Here is a 21,555-nt window from a genome sequence, read left to right as displayed (position 1 = left end):
AATTAACAAAAGGTGTAAACACACAGTTAATTAGACCCATAGCATTTAGAGCTAGTAGCGGATCCAAATGGGTCGATTCCAGGAAGCGTTCGCCAGCCTACATTGCCTGCTCTTTACATAGGCCGGTGATGAAAAAATAATTACATTGACCCTACGAGCATTCTTCTCAAGATTGCGGGACAATGAGTGGGTGTATGGCAAGGTCGCTATCCTTTTCTTTTTGGTTGTTCCTTCTTCAGCCACATTATCGAATTGCTTCTTGAGGATGCCCTCAGCCACAGCACGAAGCAGATGGACGGGATAGCCGCTCGAATTTATTCGATTAATCTTCCTCGAAAAGCATTGCTTCATGAAGTGCGGGCATAATTTCTTAGGGAATTCCTAGGCAGGTTTCCACGATGGCCTTTTGTTACGAGCTTGGTGTGAGCAGCAGAGAAGGGTAGCAGCGCTCTCTTTCGTCATGGTTCGTGCATACAACATACATTAACACAAGCCTCATCTCTAGGAATCTAAGCCAGGAACCATCGGGAGCCTAGTGCGATAAATGAGCGAATTGAGACCCGTATTAAATACGGCCAAATTGCACGACACTTCCCGGTCAAAAAAAGGCGATTGATCAATTTCATCCAATTATCGTCCTGTACCAATAAATCACAGGTGCTGGAAACCTTTAGATAATATACTGGCTGGTGTTATAAGGCATATTCTCAGTAGCAAATACAAAACATCACATTTTCAGCATGGATTCCGAAAAGGAATGTCAACACTCACGCTACTTGTGACTACCGTTCAAGACTTACCTTGTGTTATTGAAAATTATTGACAAGCGGAGCTATTGCTCTTGGACTTTGCCGACGCCTTCGATGTGGTCCCACACAATAAAATTATTTAAAAATTAGGGCTCATTGATCTTGCTCATTACATAATTCGATGAATTGATGCATATCTAGAAAACAGGAGTCAGATTGTTGAGGTCAATAGTGGGGTTTCCGAATCCCTGGGCCTCACTTCTCGTGTACCAAGGTGAAGTGGATTGAGTGTCTTACTGTTTCTCATATGCATTAATTATTTGCCTGGTGTTGCTCCAACTTCTGTATCCATAGGATTATTTGCAAGTGATTGCATATTGTTCAAAGAGATAAGGGAATCCTCAGATCATGATGTTATTCAAGATTCTTTTGCAGTAATTGATCGATGGTGTGTAGATTGTAGCATGAGTCTTAGCATCAAGAAAATTGTACTGTACGTGTTACAGGAAAAAACATATTAGCATATTCACTTATTCTCTACAAGGCTCCGACATTCAAGAATTAGCCAGCCATGGGCACACAGGATTAATACTTACCAATCAATTTAACTGGTAAGCGCATATATCGCCAAATTTGCTACTCAGCATTCTCAACATTGTGTTTCGTACAACAAAAACTCAGTTGCGCACCCTCTAATATTAGACTGCTGGCATATAACACTTTCATCCGGACTAAGCTCGAATACACATCTATCATTTCGGATCCGCCCACGAAAAAGAACATTACCTTCGTTGATATCATTCAAAGGAAAGCAGTTAGGTTTATTTTCAACAAATACAGCAGACTTGATTGTCCCAAAAAGCTAATGGCAGAAATTAATATCGCACTTCTTTCAGACCGCCGGAAAATAAAATGAGTTTTGTTCCTTCGTAAGAATATTTCACGCGAGGTAAACGTTCGCCTTCTGCTACCAGACGAACTCGACACCCTAAGGAACGCACATTGCAGCCTATCTTTGCGCGAACTAATTCATTCATCTATAGCTTCTTTCCCCAAAACCGTCTCCGATTGGACCTTGCTCCCAGAATCCCTTTTTCAAATAGTAATTTTAACAATGCATTGGAAGAAAAATCTTGGTTAATTTGTCTCAATTTTCATTATTATTAATGCTGCTTTTGTATCCTCTTTGTTATCAACGAATAATGCTTTGTGTTGTATTTTCTTCACTTTGTGCGTCATTGTTATGGTTTTTGCCCCTCCAACTTGGGCCACAAAGGCCTGCAGTATTTTGGAATAAATAATAAATAAGTAAGTATGTTAAAGACAGAGACCACGTCGAACTGCACCCATTCTTCCGGTGGACGTGACGAAGAAAAAGGGCAAAACATATTTAGAAGCCGCGAATACCAAAGTGTAATATATTTTCTGAAATATAAAGAACTTCTCTATCAGATGAAGCAAAACTTCAGACTCGATGTTTTTCGAAAATAAAAAAAAACGAAGTATCACCCCACCATAACGCGAGAGCGTTGGTGGCTGCTTGCCGCAAGAAAAAAAAAATTCTCGGGCGTAGGCATCGGCTACCGTCTGAAAGCATCTCTGCCGGTGCGGAGCAGCCGTCTTGTCTTTTTTACTGCACTCGGTCATGATTCTCGACGAAGCTCTTCTAGTCGTGATTAGCGACCGCGCACGCCAGTTTTCTGCCGACATCGTGCAAGAGCCACTGTGGCTATGTCACTGTGACTATCGCCTTTTTTCGCTCTACCAACCTCAAACGAATGGCTTAACGGAGCGCATCAATCACACCATCACGAAAGTGCTCTCTATGTCTGTAGCCGCCGACCATTAGAACTGGGACACCGTTCTGCGGTTTGTCACATACGCTTACAACGCTGGGAAACACCAAGTCACCGGATACTCCACCATCTTTCTCCACTAAGCCCGCAACCCACGAACGTTTTCTGGACAAGATTCTTCCATTTTCCATCTTAATCCGGGCATTTCGTCAATTGTCTGCCGTGCGAAGAAAGAACGACGACTTCCTCACCTAATAATGATCAGGACAAAAGCTCGCACCGAGGGTCGTTACGACAGTGGACACATCGCGGTTACGTATGTGCCAAGTGACTGCATTTGGCTCTGGACTTCACTGCGCCGGCAATGCCTCTGCCATAAACTACTCCCGAAGTACTAGAGCTTTTTTGTTGTTCTCGAAGTAATCTCCGCGGTACCGTCCGCTCCCATAGATCCAGGTTGTTCATGTAGCGCCGGTAAAACGATACCGTCCCAACGCTTTCTTATTTCGTCGCGGGAGCGCTTCGAATGACCCGAGCAAAGTCCTACGCCCCGCTGCAGTGCAGTCATCAGAAGACGAGGAACTCGACAGGATAATTTTGAGGTCTGGTCTGTGGGGCACATCGAACGCTAACCGTTCGGTGATGTCCCTTTTCTACGCTTTGGCCTTGTAAATAAACATGCTCCCACCCTCTGAAGGTCAACTCAATATAGACTTCACTGAGTGAAACTGCTACATTTTAACCAGTTTTAAGTAGCATGAAATACTTTTCCATGCAAGATTAAGGGTAAGAAACTTTCTGTTTCTCTTTTTCTTGTTTTTTTTTGCTCAAAACCGTGCCCCCGACTTAAAAAATCAAGTACTTTTGTGAAGAAATATACACCTAGTTTTGATTGCAATAATTTATTACAGCGCTATTTTCACTAAGAGTCGACGTAGGTGAGCTCAAAACAAATAATTGGGTGCGAAGGCATCACAGCCCTGTGAACACGTGGTATTTGACCATACCTCATGAATATCAAACCGGAACACTTAGTGAAACACAGTGCTGTAAAGAATCTTCTATAGCACACTGAGGTTACTGCTCTCTTGATTAGCCCTATACATCGATATTACGAGATAAAAAACAAACAAATTTCTGCCTACGGTGTTGGCTTTTACGACAAGCTTGTTCCACTCTTGTTGACTATTCTGATGTGTTGTCCTGCTTTTGAGCATATCGTGCTTTTTTACCCACTTTTGTGCACCTTGAGTGTTTTGCTATTAATAGGGTGTTGAATTGGGGTAGTTGGCAATCAACTGATGACAATAAAACGCGCCGAAAAACGACGAGGACGAAGAGGAGAAAAGACACAGAGTGGCACTAATTTTCAAACTAAGTTTTTATTCGAAACATTGGTCGAAAGATATAGTATGTGAAAAGAAAATGTAATTAGGGGCAATGAAAAACACGAAAAAAATCAAATGGCTTACAATACCAAAGTCAACAAGTCAGGTGGTTGGGACACAGATACCTAATCTTCTTTTGTGAGAGAGCGACTGAATTCGCGCTTACACAGACACCGCCCATCTTATCTGTTTCCAGCGCCTGAAGGATTTCTCTTGAGACCTGAGTACAACGGTCGTCAATGTTAATACGTGTCTCAAAATCAGTAGCACAATAGCCGCGGCCCTCGAAACCACAGTCATGACCAATAGTTGCAAGAGGTTCACGCATTACTCCTTCATTATTGGCTTGCTCAAGAAGTCGATAAGTTACACAGCGTGCGCTCTGGCAAACGTGCGAGCGGTGACATGACAATTGTATCTTGTAGATTTTACCCTCCAAGCTGTCGAGGTACCTACCGGCATGCCGTGTGTGAAAGCGTACGTTTTTTTTTCTGTTTTTATTATTAATTTACAAAAGCAGTAAACACACACCTAATTAGACCCATAGCATTTAAGGCTAGTAGCGGATCCAAATGGGTCGATTGCCCGAAGGGTTCGCCAGCCTACAATGCCTGCTCTTTGCATAGGGCGCTGCAAAAAAAAAGATAATTTCATTGACCCTACGAGCAGTCTTCTCAATATTGTGGAACAATGAGTGGGTGTCACCACACTTTTCGTTTCGGTTTTTAATTCTTCAGCCACCTTATCGAAGTCATCTTTTGCATTTTGAGGATGCTCTGAGCCACAGCACGAAACAGATGGACGGGATAGCCGCTCGACTTTTAGTCGATAAATGTTTCTGGAAAAACTTTGGCCCACCAAGTGCGGGCATTGAAAAAGCGGGTTTTCACGATGCCCTTTTTTACGAGCTTGGTGTGCGCAGAAGAGAAGGGTAGCAGCGCTTTCTTTAGTCGTGGTTCGTACATCCAGCACACAGTGTGAAACCGAATACATAAGCCTTAAGTCTAGGAATCTAAGCCCCGGCCCATAGAGAGCCTCGTAAGATAAATGACCGGATTAAGACCCGTATTAAATATGCCACAAGTTCGCGAGACTTCCTGTTTGAATCCCTTGTCATCCACGTTTACGATTACCAAAAAGTCGTCAAGATTCTGAGCATCGCCCTATTCCCCAGTGCCCTATTTTTAGTGCACCTTGACAAAGCATCGACGGACTCTTTAATTGACTATAATGCACTAAATTGAGTGAAAGACAACATTTTCCAACAGAAGAAGACGACCTCATCCTACCCTCAAGCTCTTCCTCTCGGTCGAGACATGTTGGCCAGGAGATATGGGGGTAAACAGTGTCGCCGTGTCAGATGCTGTCCTGTATTTCTTGAATCCCGGCGGCGTCCTCAGCCAGTTGGACGGCGAGCACCTGGTGCTCAGGGTCCGGGCTACGAAGCAAGGTCTCCGAGGCGTCTCTACAATCTGTTTAATTGGCCCTGCCTGGTAACAGTGTGCACTCCCAAATAATATGGTCAGGGGTCCCTCTCGCTCCTCATTTCATACATTTGTTATCCCCACTTTCCGGAATAGTATGTTTGATTAATATTGGGTTCGGGTAGCCGCCTGTTTGAAGACGTCTCCACGCCACCTCTTGCTGATTATTAAGCTTCACACTGGGCGGCAGAAGTTGCCCGCGCTGTTGCTTGCAGTACTACGTTACTTCTTGATATTGTCACCGAAAGCCGACAGAAAGGGCAGAAGGGCACACATAGACTCGCCAGGCAGACACACTCAGAGAACGAACGCACGAGCCGGGGAAGACAAGCAAGACCAGCGGGTGTTGCTACATCGCATGCCGGCGCCATTAAATGGCTAACACTGTGGCATTGTCCCTCCTCTTGCAAAGGGCATCGCCCCGATGCTGCGGAATCACGGAAATCCGGAATTAAGTCTGTGGCGCGGGACATGGCAGAATAAGTCCTAGCGGGCGTGGTAGTGCTTCATCCTGGCAACGTGGACGATTTCGGATGCCACCTGCCGCCTAGAGGATGAACCGGCTCTTGCGGGAGCACTTCGTAGTTAACGTGACTAAGTTTGCGCAGTACCTCGTAGGAGCCGAAGTAGCTGCGCAGAAGTTTTTTGGAATGACCCCGCAGACGGGTTGGGATCCAAACCCAAACTTGATCGCCAGGGTGGTAAAGCACCACCCGGTGATAAAGGTTGTAACGTTGAGCGTCCCTTTCCTGCTGGGTACGGCTTCGCTGTCTAGCTAGCTGGCGGGCGGCTTCTGCGTGCCGAACGAACTCTTCAGCGACAGCGACGGAGGGACGTGAAACATCTGGCAGTAACATTGCGTCCAGCATAGTAATGGCTTCGCGACCGTGCACCAAACAGAACGGTGTGAAGCGCGTCGTCTCTTGAAAAGCAGTGTTGTATGCGAACGTGACGTAAGGCAACATCTGGTTCCAGTGCTTATGGTCGATGTCGAAGTACATGGAAAGCATGTCGGCAATGGTCTTATTGAGCCGTTCAGTCAGTTCGTTTGTTTGTGGATAGTAGGCAGTGGTTCGACGGTGACTGGTGCTACTGAGACGCATAACGTCTTGAGTAAGGACTGATGTAAAAGCCGTGCCTCGATCAGTTAAAGCGACTGCAGGGGCACCGTGACGGAGGACAATGTTAAAGATGAAAAAGTTCGCAATTTCGGCAGCGGTGCCGCAGGGAAGGGCTTTCGTCTCACAATACCGGGTGAGGTAGTCGGTGGCAACTATAACGTACCTGTTGCCCAATGATCCTGTCGGAAATGGTCCCCGCAAGTCCATGCCAACCTGGTGGAAAGAGATTCAAGGAGGATCAATGGGTTTCAATAGGCCGGCCGGCTTAACAGGTGGTGTCTTCCGACGTTGGCACTCACGGCAAGACATAACGTAGTGCTGGAAAACTGTAGCAAGCCGGGGCCAGTAATACTTCGGCCGTATCCGCGCAAACGTGCGAGAAAGGCCGAATGGCCGGAAGAAAGGTCGTCGTGGCCTGCGTGCCGAACTACATCTCGAAGCACCGTTGGGACCACGAGCAGGTACGGAGCGTCCGTGGGAACGTAGTTTCTCTTGTAGATGATGCCACTCCGCAAGCAGAACGATGATAGCCCGCGTGTAGCGGGCGTAGAAGCGGGGCGGCGACGAGGTGCGGCCTTCGAGGTACTCTATGAGGGGTCGTAGCTCGGTGTCATCTCGCTGTTGAGCAAGGATGGACGTGGTTAAAGCGCCAAGAAAAGCGGGATCGTCTTCCGTGTCAGCAATGGTGTACGGGAGAAGAGCACAGGACAGGCAGTCTTCGTCGCTGTGTTTGTTGCAAGACGTTGTACACAATGGTAACATCGAATTCTTGCAACCGGAGGCTCCAACGCGCTAGCCTTCCTGATGGGTCCTTAAGGTTCGCAAGCCAACAAAGAGTGTGGTGATCGCTCACGACTCAAAATGAGCGACCATACAAGTATGGGCGAAATTTCGTTACCGCCCAAACGACAGCAAGGAACTCCTTTTCTGTGGTAGAATAAATCGCTTCAGATCGCGACGGAGTGCGGCTTGCATACGCAATCACGCGCTCAACACCATCTTGCCACTGAAGTAGGAAGGTACCCAGACCAACGTTGCTGGCATCGTTGTGTAGTTCCGTGTCTGCCTCCTCGTCAAAGTGGCCGAGAATGGGCGTAGTTTGGAGGTGGTTCTTGAGGTCGTCGAAAGCCGTTTGCTGTTCTTGGGTCCAGATGAAAGGTTTGTCGTCCTTTGTCAAGCAAGTTAGAGGCTCGGCTAGTCGGGAGAAGTCTCGCACAAAACGCCGGTAATAGGCGCAGAGACACAAAAAACGGCGCACAGCACGCTTATCAGTGGGGGTCGAAAACGCAGAGACGGCAGCCGTTTTCTCGGGGTCAGGTTTAACACCTTCAGCGCTCACGATATGGCCCAGCAACTTCAGCCCTTGGAACGCAAAATGGTATTTCTATGGTTTGAGCGAGAGGCCGGCCGATCGTATGGATTCCAGCACTGCACTCAAGTGCTTGAGATGCTCGTCGTAGGTGGCAGAAAAAAATGACACCATCAAGGTAGACGAGGCAGGACTGCCATTTGAGACCAACGAGGACAGAGTTCATGATTCTTTGAAAGGTGGCAGGAGCGGAACACAAGCCGAAGGGGAGCACCTTGAACTCGTACAACCCGTCAGGATTAACGAACGCTGTCTTCTCGCGGTCCCGTTCATCTACCTCAATCTGCCAGGATCCACTGCGGAGGTCAAGAGAAGAAAAGTAGTGGGCATGACACCGCCGGTCGAAGGAGTCATCGATTCGAGGTAACGAGTAAACGTCCTTTTTGGTAATTTTGTTAAGTCTTCGATATTGGACACAAAATCTCAGTGTCCCGTCCTTCTTGGCGACCAGCACAACGGGTGAAGCCCATTGGCTTGTAGACGGTTGTATGACATCATCTCGGAGCATCTCGTCCACCTCCAGCCGTATCGCCTCGCGTTTTCTCGCTGACACTCGATAGGGGTGTTGAGGAATAGGCCGCTCGCTGTCATCAAATATGATGCGATGTTTTGTTGCGGATGTCGGCCTGACCCTAGAGGTGGTCGCAAAGCAGTCATGAAAAGAGTCAAGGATAGTTTGTAAGCGGCTATGCTGATCAGTGTTCAAAGCAGGGTTCACGTCAGCCTTAACTGTTCGACTAGGTCCACCTGCACGGGTCTCCTGGGACGTTGACAACGCGCAGTGGGTGGAAGGCTCGCTAACATCATCGAAATAGGCGATGGCTATGTTTATCGCCAAGGTGCGGTATTTGGCGCTAAAGTACGTAACTAGAAGCTCAGTTCACTAGTTCTGCAGGGCAACGACACCCCATGCAATGCAGACTTGTTGGCTCAGCAGTAAAGGCAAGTTTGCTGCTGCGATGCCGTTGGACACGCGGGGGTTGTCGCAGTCCACCGTAACAAATAAGCTGGCACGCGATGGTAGAGTTTTGTGGTTGTTGGACATGCGAAAAACGGGCCTGCCTGGCGCACTGTCGTCGGCTAGAGTGCATGTGGCGGAGAATGTCACCATGCGTTTGCGGAGGTCGATGACAGCCCCATGTTTGCGAAGAAAATTGAGACTGAGGATCAGGTCCTTGGAGCCCTCAGCCAGCACAGCGAAGCAACCAGTGAAGATGATACCGCGAATCTCATTCCTAGCGGTGCAGACGTTGAGCGGCATCACCACAAGACTGCCAGCGGTCCGAATTTGTGTTGCGTGCCAGGGTGTCAGCACTTTTCTCAAGAGGGTAGCAAGACCACGACTCATAACGGAGAAATTTGCGCCGGTATCGACGAGAGCAGTCACATAGTGGTTGTCAGCGAGGACCGGTATTTCGGCGGAAACAACCTCATTTTCGGGAGCGCACGTTGTGGAAGGTTTTCGAGTGGAGGGTCGAGGTGTTCTTAGAAATGGGGCATCGAGCTGAGGCTGTTCTGGGCGTCGGAAGGTGTTCGGAACAGGTGGAAGATCGGGTTGAAGGGTAGGGTCGGTGAGCGGAGGATCTTTTTCGACTTGTGGGGCAACGGCGGCCCTACCCACAGAAGTCGCCGTCTTCAGTTGTCCCGGCGTGGACTACTGGACGGCCGGATGGACGGCTGGCGACCTGGGGAAAAGAACCGACGGGGTGACGGCGACCTGGACGGGCGCTGTGGCGAAGGCGCAGGGGGGACGCTGGCCGACAGGTACTGGTCTATGACACGGGGTCGTTCACCATAGCGTTGCCGGGGTGCGTCTGGTGAAAACCCTCGCAGGCCCATCCGACGATACGGGCAGTGGTGCAGTATGTGGCCGGCTTCACCGCAGTGGAAGCACAGGGGCCGGTTGTTCGATGTGCGCCACGCGTGTGCTTTGCTGAGGGGTGGTCGTGCGTCGGAGAGGGCAGGCGAAGTCGAAAAGTGTTGATGCAGTGCAGAAGGAGGAGGGCAATAAAACGCCGGTGGTGCTGGCGCAGAGCTGCGTAAGGCTTCACTGTACGTCATGACATACGGCTAAGGTGGCGGCTGGGGACAGGCCATTAGCTGCACCGCTCGACGTAATTCATCGCGAATGACATCCGAGATGTCTCCGACACCCAGGTGTTGCTCGACAGGGCGAAGCTTCTGTAGCTCTTCGCGCACAATAATCGTGACAAGCTCACGGAGGGCTTCCATAGCAATTATATTCGCCGGATGGTCGTAATGCGCGAACCTCTGCTGCAAGGCGCGCTCCATCAACCACTGTGCTTGGAGGGTCGCGCACAAGTGCTAAGACAAGCTGCTCTTTTACTCCTCGCATGAGATGACGTACCTTCTTTGTTTCAGACAAGGTATGATCTGCGCGGTTGAAGAGCCGCGTCATGTTTCCTACGAACATGGCGACGCTCTCATTTGGCCGCTGCGCTCGGGATTCCAGGGCAACTTAAGCTCGCTCCTTCCGTTCGTTGCTGCCGAAGGTGTCGAGCAACTGTCGCCGGAAGTCTCGCCAGGTGGGGATAGCGGACTCATGGTTTTCAAAGTACATCTTGGCGGAGTCTTCCAGGGCAAAATAGACATTGCGTAGCATGCGGTCCTCGTCCCACAGATTAAACGCTGCGACTCGGTCGTAGCTGACCAACCAGACTTCCACATCTTCGAACGTGTCGCCACGAGACGACGTGGAAGTGCGAGGCGCATGAAAAAGCAGTGTTGGGGAACTGGCGGCATTCTGGGTGCTCTAGCTTGCCGTAGTGGACGTCATTGCGCGGCGTGGTGCCGTCAGGGGTCGAAACTCAGGATCTAAGCCTCGTAAGCGGCGTTGGGTGTAGCTGGGTGTAGCTCACTGGTTGTAGCTGGGCGTCGTCGGAGGTTCCCGGGAGCTCTTCGTGCATTGGGAAATTACCCAGCACATCCACCAAAGTGTCACCCAAAGACGACAGAAAGGGCAGAAGGGCACACCAGGACTCGCCAGGCAGACACACTAAGAAAACGAACGCACGAGCCGGGGAAGACACGCAAGACCAGCGTGTGGTGTTCCACCGCATGGCGGCGCCAGTAAATGGCTAATACTGTGGCAATATGATATTAGTCGCCCTTCTCTTCCGTGCTTCTCGAGGTGGATCCCTTCTTGAGTTCTCAGTGGTAGAGATCTCGATCAAGCTCATGGGCAGCCTGGTTGCCACAGACAGATTCGAGCGCGGGGGGTCCAGATTATGTTAATTAGCCTGTCCAATTTTTTTTGTCTTAAAATTTTGGCTGTGATATGAGAGACCCTCTCTCTATGGAAATCTTGGATTGCAATTTTACTGTTGCTTATAATATATTCGGCATTTGATCCGACGCAAGCCAGCGCAATCGCAACTTCCTCTGCTGTTGCTATAATTTCCCCCCTTATGGTGGTGGCTGTGATTGGGTTGCCCTGGCCGTTAGCTCTACGGCTGTCGTGTATTTTGTTTTTCTCTCTGCTGCCGCGTCTGCGTAGGCGACCGTTTCTTTTGTTTTTCGCCGTATATGCGTTCCAGCGATTCGGCTTTTCTTTTGCCTGTTTTCTTTGTCTAGTTCTGGGTGTATGTTTTTTGGGAAAAGAGGGATTCTAATGAGGCTTCTGTTCTCTTTGTTATTTTACTCCCTTTCTTCTATGCCCCTGTCTGCTTTGAGTCCGATTCTGCCTAGAGTCGCTCTGCCCGCACGTGTTATGCTTAGCCTCTTTAGTTGTGATATCTTTACTGCCTCTCTTAGTTTTGCCAAAGAATTTTGCATCCCGAGGGCTAGGAGTTTCTGCAAAGATGCGCATAGGGGTAGCACTAATGCTTTCTCGATGCATTTTCTTTTGAGAATTTCAATCTTGGTTCTCTCTGCTGCTAATGCCCCAAAATCCTTTGGACATAGAGAAGACTTTTTTGGTCATCTTAGAAGTGAATGGCGAGGGTCTTAGGCTTGAAGTATCGCGTACTTTGGCCATATTTGAGAATGGTGTGAATCCGCTTATTTCGATCCATGTGGTTGGCGATCTTTCATCCCTAGGATTTCTTGAGTTGAGGCTCGTGTGTTCGTAATAACATAAGTGCTGGGTGTGCGAACCACAAGGCAAGAAAGCGCTGCTATCCTTCACTTCTGCCTCTGCCGCCCCGGTGGCTCAGTGGTTATGCGTTCGGCTGCTGACCCGAAAAACGCGGGCTCGATCACAGCCGTGGCGGTCGAATACCGATGGAGGCGAAATTCCAGTGGCCCCTGTACTGTGCGATGTCAGTGCACGTTAAAAATCCTAGATGGTCGAAATTTCCGGCGCCCTCCACTACGGCGTCCCCACAGCCTGAGTCGCTTTGGGACGTTAAACGCCCATAAACCATAAGCCATAAACCTTCTCTTCTGCGCACACCATGATCGTAAAAAAGTGCATCGTGAAAACCTGCCTTTGGAATGCTCTAAGAAAATCATGCCCGCACTTGATGAAGCAATGTTCTTGTAGGAAGACTATTCGAATAAATTCGAGCGGCTATCCCGTCCAGCTGCTTCGTTCTGTGGCCGAAGGCATCCTGAAAAAGCAAAAAGATGACCGCGATAAGGTGGCTGAAGAAGAAAACACCAAAAAGAAAAAGGTAGTGACCTTTCTATAGATCCACTCATTGTCCCACCGTCTTGGGTCGACTGCTCCAAGTGTCAATGTAATAATCTTTTTTTCAGCCCCGTATATACTAAGCAGGGTTTATTGGCTGCCGAACCCATCAAGGAACAGAAATGTAGGCTGCCATACACGTCATGCCAACAGGTACGTTTATTGCATGGATGGTATTGTCTACAAGATAAAATTATCATATTGCCTCTGCTACATGGCTAGAGAGGGCATAGTCTAAATGATCGACTTAGTGTTCATGTCAATAATGTACGGATAATGCGTCAAACTCTTTCGATTCACTGTTGTGACTGTGATTTCGACGGCGGTGGCCTCTTTGTTCTTTTTTTTACAGATATATTTATACTGACAACCATCGTACTCTGGTACCAAGAGAGATCCTTGAGGCCCTGGAGACAGATAGGATGGACGGTGAGTGTTAAAGTGGGCCTTCAGATGCTCCCTCGCAAAAGGAGATTAGGTATCTGTGTCCCAACCGCCTGACTTTCTGACTGATGTTTTAAGCCATTGGATATTTTCCGTGCTTTTCATTGCCTGTCCTTACACCTTCTTACCGTGCTCCTATATATTTCTACCAATGTTCCGAATAAAACTTAAGTGGAAGTTAGTGCCTGTATGCGTCTTTTCTCGTCTTCGTCTTCGTCATTTTCAGCGCGCTTTGTTGTCATCAATAGATTCCAACTAGCCCAAACCAAAACCTTATTAATAGTAAAACACTCAAGGTGCATACAAGTGGGTAAAAGAGCACGAATTGCTCCAAGGCAGGGCAACGCAATAGAAAGGTCAACAAAGCTGGAATAAGCTTGTCGAAAAAGCAAACAGCGGAGAGAGAAATTTTGTTCCTTATCTCCAAATAACAGTAGACAGGGCTAATCTAGGGAACTGTAGCCCCAGTGTGCTTCATGCAAATCGTTATAGGACTGTTTTTCACTAAGTGTTTCGGTTTGATATTCATGAGTATGCTCATAGACTCCGCGTTCACAGAGCAGCGACGCTGTCGAAGCTCGTCATCTGTTTCGAGCTGACGTACTTTACTCTTGATGAAAGTAGCGGGGTAATGAATTACTGCAGCCAAAACTGGAACTAATTTTCACTACTTAACCCGTTGCTAATGCTGTGTGCGCAGTTGTGAGCGAAAAACAAAACAAGAAAATTTCGAGCTCCTTGTCCTGCATTGACAAGCATTTCATTTCATTTCGCACTGGTCAAAATATAGCAAACGGGATGTTCCAGGTCCAACTGTGGCCTTAAAGCTTGGCGCGTCGCCGAGTTCTTCCTCCTCGTCTCAGGAGGGCCTCGTCCCTGCCAAGCACAAGTCCTGCCGTTGAAATTCAAAGACCGAGAAATCTCCTCGGCGTTCCAGATCGAGGAGAAAGGGTGCCAGCCCTAGGGAGGTCTCATCTTGTGGATTGCCACAAGACATCGCGGATGGTTGACTTATGTGCACGTGGGTCACCATTGCAGCTGACCGTCGCAATATTCAACATATGTGGCCCCCGGTCGCAGCCAATCCAGGTGCAGTTGTGCCGATTGTGTACTTGGTTTCGGCTAGACATTGTTGCTGTTCAAGAGTCTAAGATAGAACGTGAACTGGAAACAGATGCGGCTTAGCAGCCCTTCTTAACAGATTGCACAATGTATGTGTCGTACTCGGTATAGACTTTTCGGCGGTCTGCTTCCTGTTCTTCAAGAAGAGTCTCTCTGTTTCTGATTTTATGTACCAGTCTGACACAGACGGGCGGCTGATATGTTGTGACTTTCGGCTGCATGGCAAATCGTGGTGGTTCATCAATTTTCATGCTTCAAATAATAGGATGCAGTGAGCAGTTTCCTTTCAGGGTGCTGCTACTTCTTTGCACGGGGATATATGTGCGGTATTCGTGTGTGACTGCAGCTGCGTGTGCGACCCTCGTGACCCTAGATGGCCTGTCGAAAATGCCGAAAAAGCATTGGTATTTTGTCCCCTATCTTTGCAAACGCAGGCTGAACGGATGCCGGATTGCTGCCCACCTTCAAAAACATTAGAGAACCCTCACATTCGCATCTCGATCGGATTTCCGTCCCTGTCGCTTTCATTAAAAGGCTAGTTTCTTGCCATGTAATGCCTGTTTCTTTCTCTGATAATGCATTGGTCATTGCGCGGATTGGAGAATGTGTCCGTCGAAGTTTCAGCCGCAGTGGGCACTCTGGAAGCTTCATTCTTTGTCGCTAAACGAGGAGGACTTTAAGCATAGAGTCGGAGCAGCTTTGCAATCTTACTTGACCATAAGATTCCCATTATTTGCATGCTTGAGATATGATTAAGCAAGATGATCGCGACAGAGCTAATCATATGGGTTCCATTAGGTCTTCTTTTAAGCCTGGTGAGGAGAAACGGTTGGTTGACAGCCTTTGTAATTTCCAAGAACTTGAATGCGAGGCTCCAACATTGCACAAAGAGGAAAATACAACTGTAAAATATCGACTTCAAAAGATCGATGAATAACGCTTTTGGGCGACCCGTGTACATCCGGCAGCAATCGTGCTTTACACTCTGAGGAAGGAACCTGGACGGGCCTTGCTCGATAAGTGTGGCCACTTGGATGCTAAGAGAGCCGAAGCTCTGCTGTAGTGGCATCCTGGTCACAAGTACAGAAGAAATAGTTATCGAGTTTCCAATTCCCAACTCCTTTCTTTTTGCTGGCACTTCGAAACATTTCGGATGTTTATGTAGCGTGCTGGGTATCTATGATTGCGCCGCTTTCTGAGGGTTATTTCGCAGTATTAAGCGGTCCTTTAATCTTGGGTGAATTGGAAGATGAAATTGGTCGATTATCACTTTCGAAAACCCGGGGTTTGATGGCCTCTCGGATAAATTCTGCAAGATATTTAAACCTGTATTATTCCCGGTCCTACTCCAAATTTTTGAGAGCACCATTTATGTCGGGTTTTTTCCCAGTTATTGACGAAAAGTCATATTGTCTTAGTACCGAAAACTGACGATAAGGAAAAACTACAATGTTTGTGAGGAGGAAAGGCGGATGGTTAACCGGTAGATGAAACCAGTTTGCCACCCTCCACTGGAGAAAAGGGATGGGGGATATAAAGGTGAGGAAGAAAAGGAAGTGATAAGAAAAAGCGAAAGGCGTAAAGGCCCAGGCAAAGCCACAGCCTGTCGTGCAGGTACTACACTGCAGGAGGGCCTCGCAGGCCCTCTCCGCCGATGATCGCCGTGGCCAGGGTCCAAGAATCTTAAACTCCGTTAGCGGGCTTGAATCGATGGCGGTGGTGAAAAATTTAATGGATAAAGGGGAGTTTAGGACACGCAGGTCCATGGCCCCGCACCACGCCACTGCACTCAAATGTTCATGTCCCTGAGGCTCATGACGCTGGCTGCCCGGCCGGTGGCGATGGCTTGCTTGGCCCGGTCCTCAGAGCGTAGTAGGGTCTCCCAAGCTTGCAAGTGTTAAGGTGCTCCAGGACCCGCGGGGGAGGATCCACCGGGCAGAGCAAAAAAAAATATGATCGAGAGTGGATTTGGGGTAGTGGCAGAGAGTGCAATAGGGGTTTCTGTGGACTTGGTGATAGCGCGAGCTTGAATAAAAGTAGGGTAAGCTGGGTGTTTGGAGCCGCCTCCAAAGTGACTGGTGATAATTGTCGAGAGAGTGTTGGGGGGGGGGGGGGGGCGGTAGAGCGGACGCTCGACTTTGCAGGCCTGCGTCAGTTCACGCAATCAATGCATGCGCTCCCGTGAGAACCGTAGATCGGAGGCCGCCGGTCAACCGCGGGATCCCCCGAGTGGGCAGGCTTTTCCAGCGCATGGCGTAGAGAATCACGCTTTCAGACGTTGATTATAAGATTCTCAGGTCGGCTAGAGCCTGCAATAGTTTCACTGAACCTCATCAAGCTTGTGGCTTGAGAGGATGGTCAATACATTCTAATCTACATGCAGCGCACACGGTGTCGCAGTTGTGCGCATGAAGAATTATCTCTTCTGCGAATGGACGTGGCAAATGCGTTCGGCCGTCTGCCCCACTCATTCCCTTTTCTCTTTTAAATCAGATCGATCTTTGTTGAAATGCTTCTACTGGGTGGTGGTGGTGGTAGTGGTTTTATTAAAAATAATAGTAAAAAGGAAGGAAAAGATTTTTGCCAGCCCCGGCATCTGCCATCAACTGGGTTATACATTTTTGCCGAAGACCGGTTCCGTGTCGGGGGCTCAGAATAAGCTCTCTAAGAGTTGCAGTCTCTGATTTGTTATGTGAGGATCGACACCTGGTGAATGTGCCGGTATGCGGTAGACACACAGGGCTCTCAAGTACCTTGATTTCCCTTTGAGTTCCTGTAAGCATAGTGGACATTACTGGAAAGACTGCTCGCCAACTGTTTACCGGTGTGCTCAGACTATCGTCCCACTTGGTCGCGCGATTTCTCGAGGGCGACCGCATGCAATCTATTTCTCGGCAATACAATGCATTGCGTAGTCCAAATTATTAGTTGCACAAGACATTACATTCAGGCTTTTCAGAGTTCTTGTTACTTTTGTGTGGAATTCCGAAAAATAAGCTCGGATACTTTCTACCAGGTGAACATACATCATTATATAGTTTTTCGTTGAAATAAAACTAGATTTGACAAGAGTGTTCGACCTCTCGTGGCTAGCACCTGGACACTGCAAAATAAACTGTCTCACAATTGCGTTGCTGGGAACTTATATATATCATCTATTTACCTTTAAAGCCATTGGCTTGGGGCATTACATAAGGGGGGGAGCTATCGTAACATAATACAATGGTACTTAAACTTGAAGGTAGCCAACACTCATTGAAACCAAGGTGCATAGGGGAATTTTAATTTTTTTTATTGTGTAGTGCTGAGCAGTGGGATAATACTTCGATTAATCGATCGCTTAAAGCAACTTACTTATAAATCAGCAGAAAAAACAAGCATGGTGCCGGTGGGATCCGAACCCACGACCTCCGAATATCGCGTCCGATGCTCTCCCAACTGGGCTACGGTGACGGCTGTCCAGTCTCCTGCTCTCGTGGGTATTTATGTTTATTGCGTGTAAGCGAACTTTCAGAGTGTTCACGAGCGCCACCCTCGTCCATAGCGGCGAACGTAGCACGTCCTGTATTACCGCGAATGTGACGCAGAACGTCATCTAACAGCGAGGGCGGAAACTATGCGAGAACCCTCTTATGCTACCTATGGTATCAATTCTGCGAGAACCAAAACCCTCGTTAATCTATTAGCAGACAAGGCAAGTGAAATGGGGGGCTCGTTTGACAAACTTATGAAGGAAGCGAACAGTCACCGAAACCAAGGCGCATAGGGGAATCTTTTTTTATTCGTTATTTTTAATGCCAATCTCTGGTGCGTAATACTTCGAGCCAACGCCGTAGCTCAGTCAGAGCACGGGACGCATAATTCGGAGTTCTTGGGTTTGGTTCCCAGCGGCTGCATGTGGTTGTTTTTTTATTCTGCTTTTCTAATCAATTATATTTAAGCGATAAAATATTCATTACTAATCTTCATTCATCAACACCACAAATTAAGAAAAAATCTCCTATGCTTCCAGGTTTGTGCGGCTGCTGGCTTCTATCGTATGTGCGTGTACGTACATATATATGTACAAATTAAATTTAAACCACAAATAAAAAAATAAAACGTTCCCCAATGCACCTTGATTTCGGTAACTGTTGGCTTCCTTCATATGTTTCCCAAAAAATTATCATTTGCCTTCCATTTATTGATATATATATATATATATATATATATATATATATATATATATATATATATATATATATATATATATATATATATATATATATATATAAATATATATATATATATATATATATATATATATATATATATATATATATATATATATATATATATATATATATATATATATATATATATATATATATATTTAAATGAGGGAAGTCAACAGTCACTGAAACCAAGGTCATAGGGGAATGTTTCTATTTTTTAATTTGTAGTGCCAATCAAATGGTTCAAAGAATATCACTTAAAAAGCAGCACAAATTCAACCATTCCGCAGGTTGGATACGAACCCACGACCTCCGAATATCGCGTCCTGTACTCTACCAACTGAGCTACGGCAACGGCTGTCCAATCGGCTGCTTTCGTGGGTATTTACGTTTTGCGCGCAACCGAACTTTGAGAGTGTTCACCAATCTCGTCCATAGCCGTGGACGTAGCACGTCCTGTATTACCGCGAGTGTGACGTCGAACGTCATCTAACGGCGAGGGCGGAAACTGTGCAAGAACCCTCTTATGCTACCTATTCCATCAAGACCGCCAGGACCGAGACCCTCGTTAAGCTTCCGGGCGTCCGACACATACTTTCTCCTCGCAATGACAGCGCCAATAAATGTCACGCCCAGAGCCTAACTATGTTCACACTCGAACGGAAAGTCCAAGAATAGCGCATTTTGCGAACTTGTGGCGACAGCGAAGCCGGGAACGCTGTTGATTTACTCGACGCTGGCTACCGGAAAGAGAAACTTGGAGCCTTATCCACAATCGTGGAAAAAGCTCTTGAACACAAACCTCGCTTCAAGGGCACGCGGAAGCGTCAAGAACTCGCTTTGGTTTCATTTCCAGGTACTTGTTTTTCCGATTTGTCTTGCCGTGACATCGACGAAATGTTTTGCCTTTTTGCTGGTAGTGCTGTATAGCTTCTCCCGCTTGATGTGGGGGTGTTTCACGCGACGAAACTTGGTGTGCCACAATTAACGAGGTCACTTGGAAACCTTACGAAACGCCGGAATATCCTGTTTTTATGGCTAGAAAGAAACAAGCAATCATCCGCAATTGCACACGGTCGGGGACAGACGAAGAGGGCTGACTACCCCTCAGAGAGAATCAAAAGGACCCCAGCAGTAGGGGACGTTCATCCTGATCCAGCTTGTGAGAGGGACGCAATCGTCTTAACTGTGCGTCCTCTTAACGACTTCACCTTCAAGCAAGCGGGGGGTTCTTCCCGATAAGTCACGGACGGAGGACAGGACAGACTCCTTTAAAGATCAGTCGCTGCGAGCCGTTCAACGGAACAAGCGTGCTTGCCATTCTTCTGTACAGTTCTTTTTCTCTTTACAATTAGCTGATTAAAATCAGATCTTCAGTTTGCTGGGGTAGTTCTGTGGTTCGAACAAACGACACTCCTCAACGAACGGAAACATACTGCGATGCGTTTCCGCTTCAGAGGAATTCCCTCTATCCGGTCTGATAAAATATGTGGGTTCAACTCACTGATCGACGCTTTCGTGCTGTCGTGTCTCCGGATCATATTGCCGCACTGTTGGCCGCGTATTGTCGCCATAACACTGCCGGACCAGGTTCATTGGCGACCGCTTGTCTTGTTTGTCTTCCCTCGCTCGAGCACCGGTTGGCTCAGTCGTATCTGTGTTGCTAGGCTTCTGGGCCTAATAAAGCTACTCCTTCAACGCTCTGCAGGCTGTCGGTGACATTTTGATGGAGCCGCTGGCCATTGCATTATGTATGACTAGCTCCCGGGAGCCTGAAACGCTGAGCTAAATACGGTGGAGAAACCTGCTCACAAGGCAAGCAGCCGCTTGAGAGGCTTAGATCCCGAGTTTAGTCCTCTCACCACGCCACCCCGAACCATGACGTCCATTGCGGGAAGCCAGACCATCCAGCACTCCATGAGCTCCCCACCACAGCTTCTGCACAAACTACTGCGGCGGCATACAATTGAATATGCATATGTAGTCGGTTGAACTCCCTGTCACAAGCTAGCCTCCAACTTTAGTAGCACATGTAAACTATATGCAACGTGCAATCTTATGACACCACCCGAAAGCTTTACGACAAACAGTTGCGTCGCAAGTTAGGCACGAACGTCGGGAAACCTGGCGCCACATGAAAGTCGGCCAGTGGCGAGCATATAAATACGAACGACATGTATAGTACTGTCTTAAGGGGCGGTGATGGGCTTGCTTTGTGCGCCATACGGCCGCTTTAGGGCGGCACCCTGTTTTTCTTGCAAACACTCGGATTTTCTGTACCATCTGCGAGTACACACACACACACACACACACACGTGCGCGCGCCGGCTTATCTCGTAATTGGACTAGTAATGCTTTGGCATTAAAACTGCGCCTGGCGTAAAGTACAAGAATCCATTTGACGACTGCATGCAAGGCGTCAATAGCAAGATTCCACTGGCATGCGAAGAAACATACATGGTGTAGACAGGTAAGATACCTGAATTGAATGATAGGGTGCGAGAGCCTGCTCTTCCTTATGAAGATGTAGGGGATGTCGGAAACCTTGCGGCATGGAACAGTGAGAAGACCGCATGCAGTTCACAATCTACACAAAAGCAAGCATAATTCAAAAAGGGAAAGTTAAGAAAGTCAGCGAAACAACTGATGCCTTTTGCAAGATGACATGGAAGGAGGGTGATTATGTGAGCAGCCCATCCATCGCAGTTACCAAGAAAGCATTCTGAAATCTGAAATCAAAGCGTTAAGACCACGTGGAAAACACTCCTATCAATCTGCCCGCATTGTTCTTGGATGGAAATGCCAGTTATTCGGTCCTGTCATCTTGCTGCAGAAAGTCCTACCAGCCCGATTAATACACAGTTTCATGTAAACGCTCGTCCTATTTGTAATACGTGTCTTTCGTCGAATTTTTTTGAGTTACCGCGGCTCGATTCGACATGAATCCATGACTTACTAATGAGCCTCAGTCGGCGTTATTTCGTGAACCAGCTACATCTGCTATTTCAAGTGGACAAACAGCGCAGCGAGGTGTGACTTCTTCCGGAGGGCGGAAATCTGCAAAATACTCCTACGAGAGGGCGAAGACGTCGGTCCCCTTAACCGGGAGCAACTGAGCAACCTAATTCGGTTTTGCCTGTAAACGCGCCTTCGAAGATAGCAGCGTCCGTCTCACTCGTTTCAAGGCCCTTGGCATCAGGTCTTAGCTGAAAAAGGA

The sequence above is a fragment of the Amblyomma americanum genome, chromosome 6 (genome assembly GCF_052857255.1).
Source record: "Amblyomma americanum isolate KBUSLIRL-KWMA chromosome 6, ASM5285725v1, whole genome shotgun sequence".
NCBI lineage: Eukaryota > Metazoa > Arthropoda > Arachnida > Ixodida > Ixodidae > Amblyomma > Amblyomma americanum.
The sequence above is the reverse complement of the archived record's forward strand: the minus strand, read 5'-3'. Positions refer to the sequence as shown.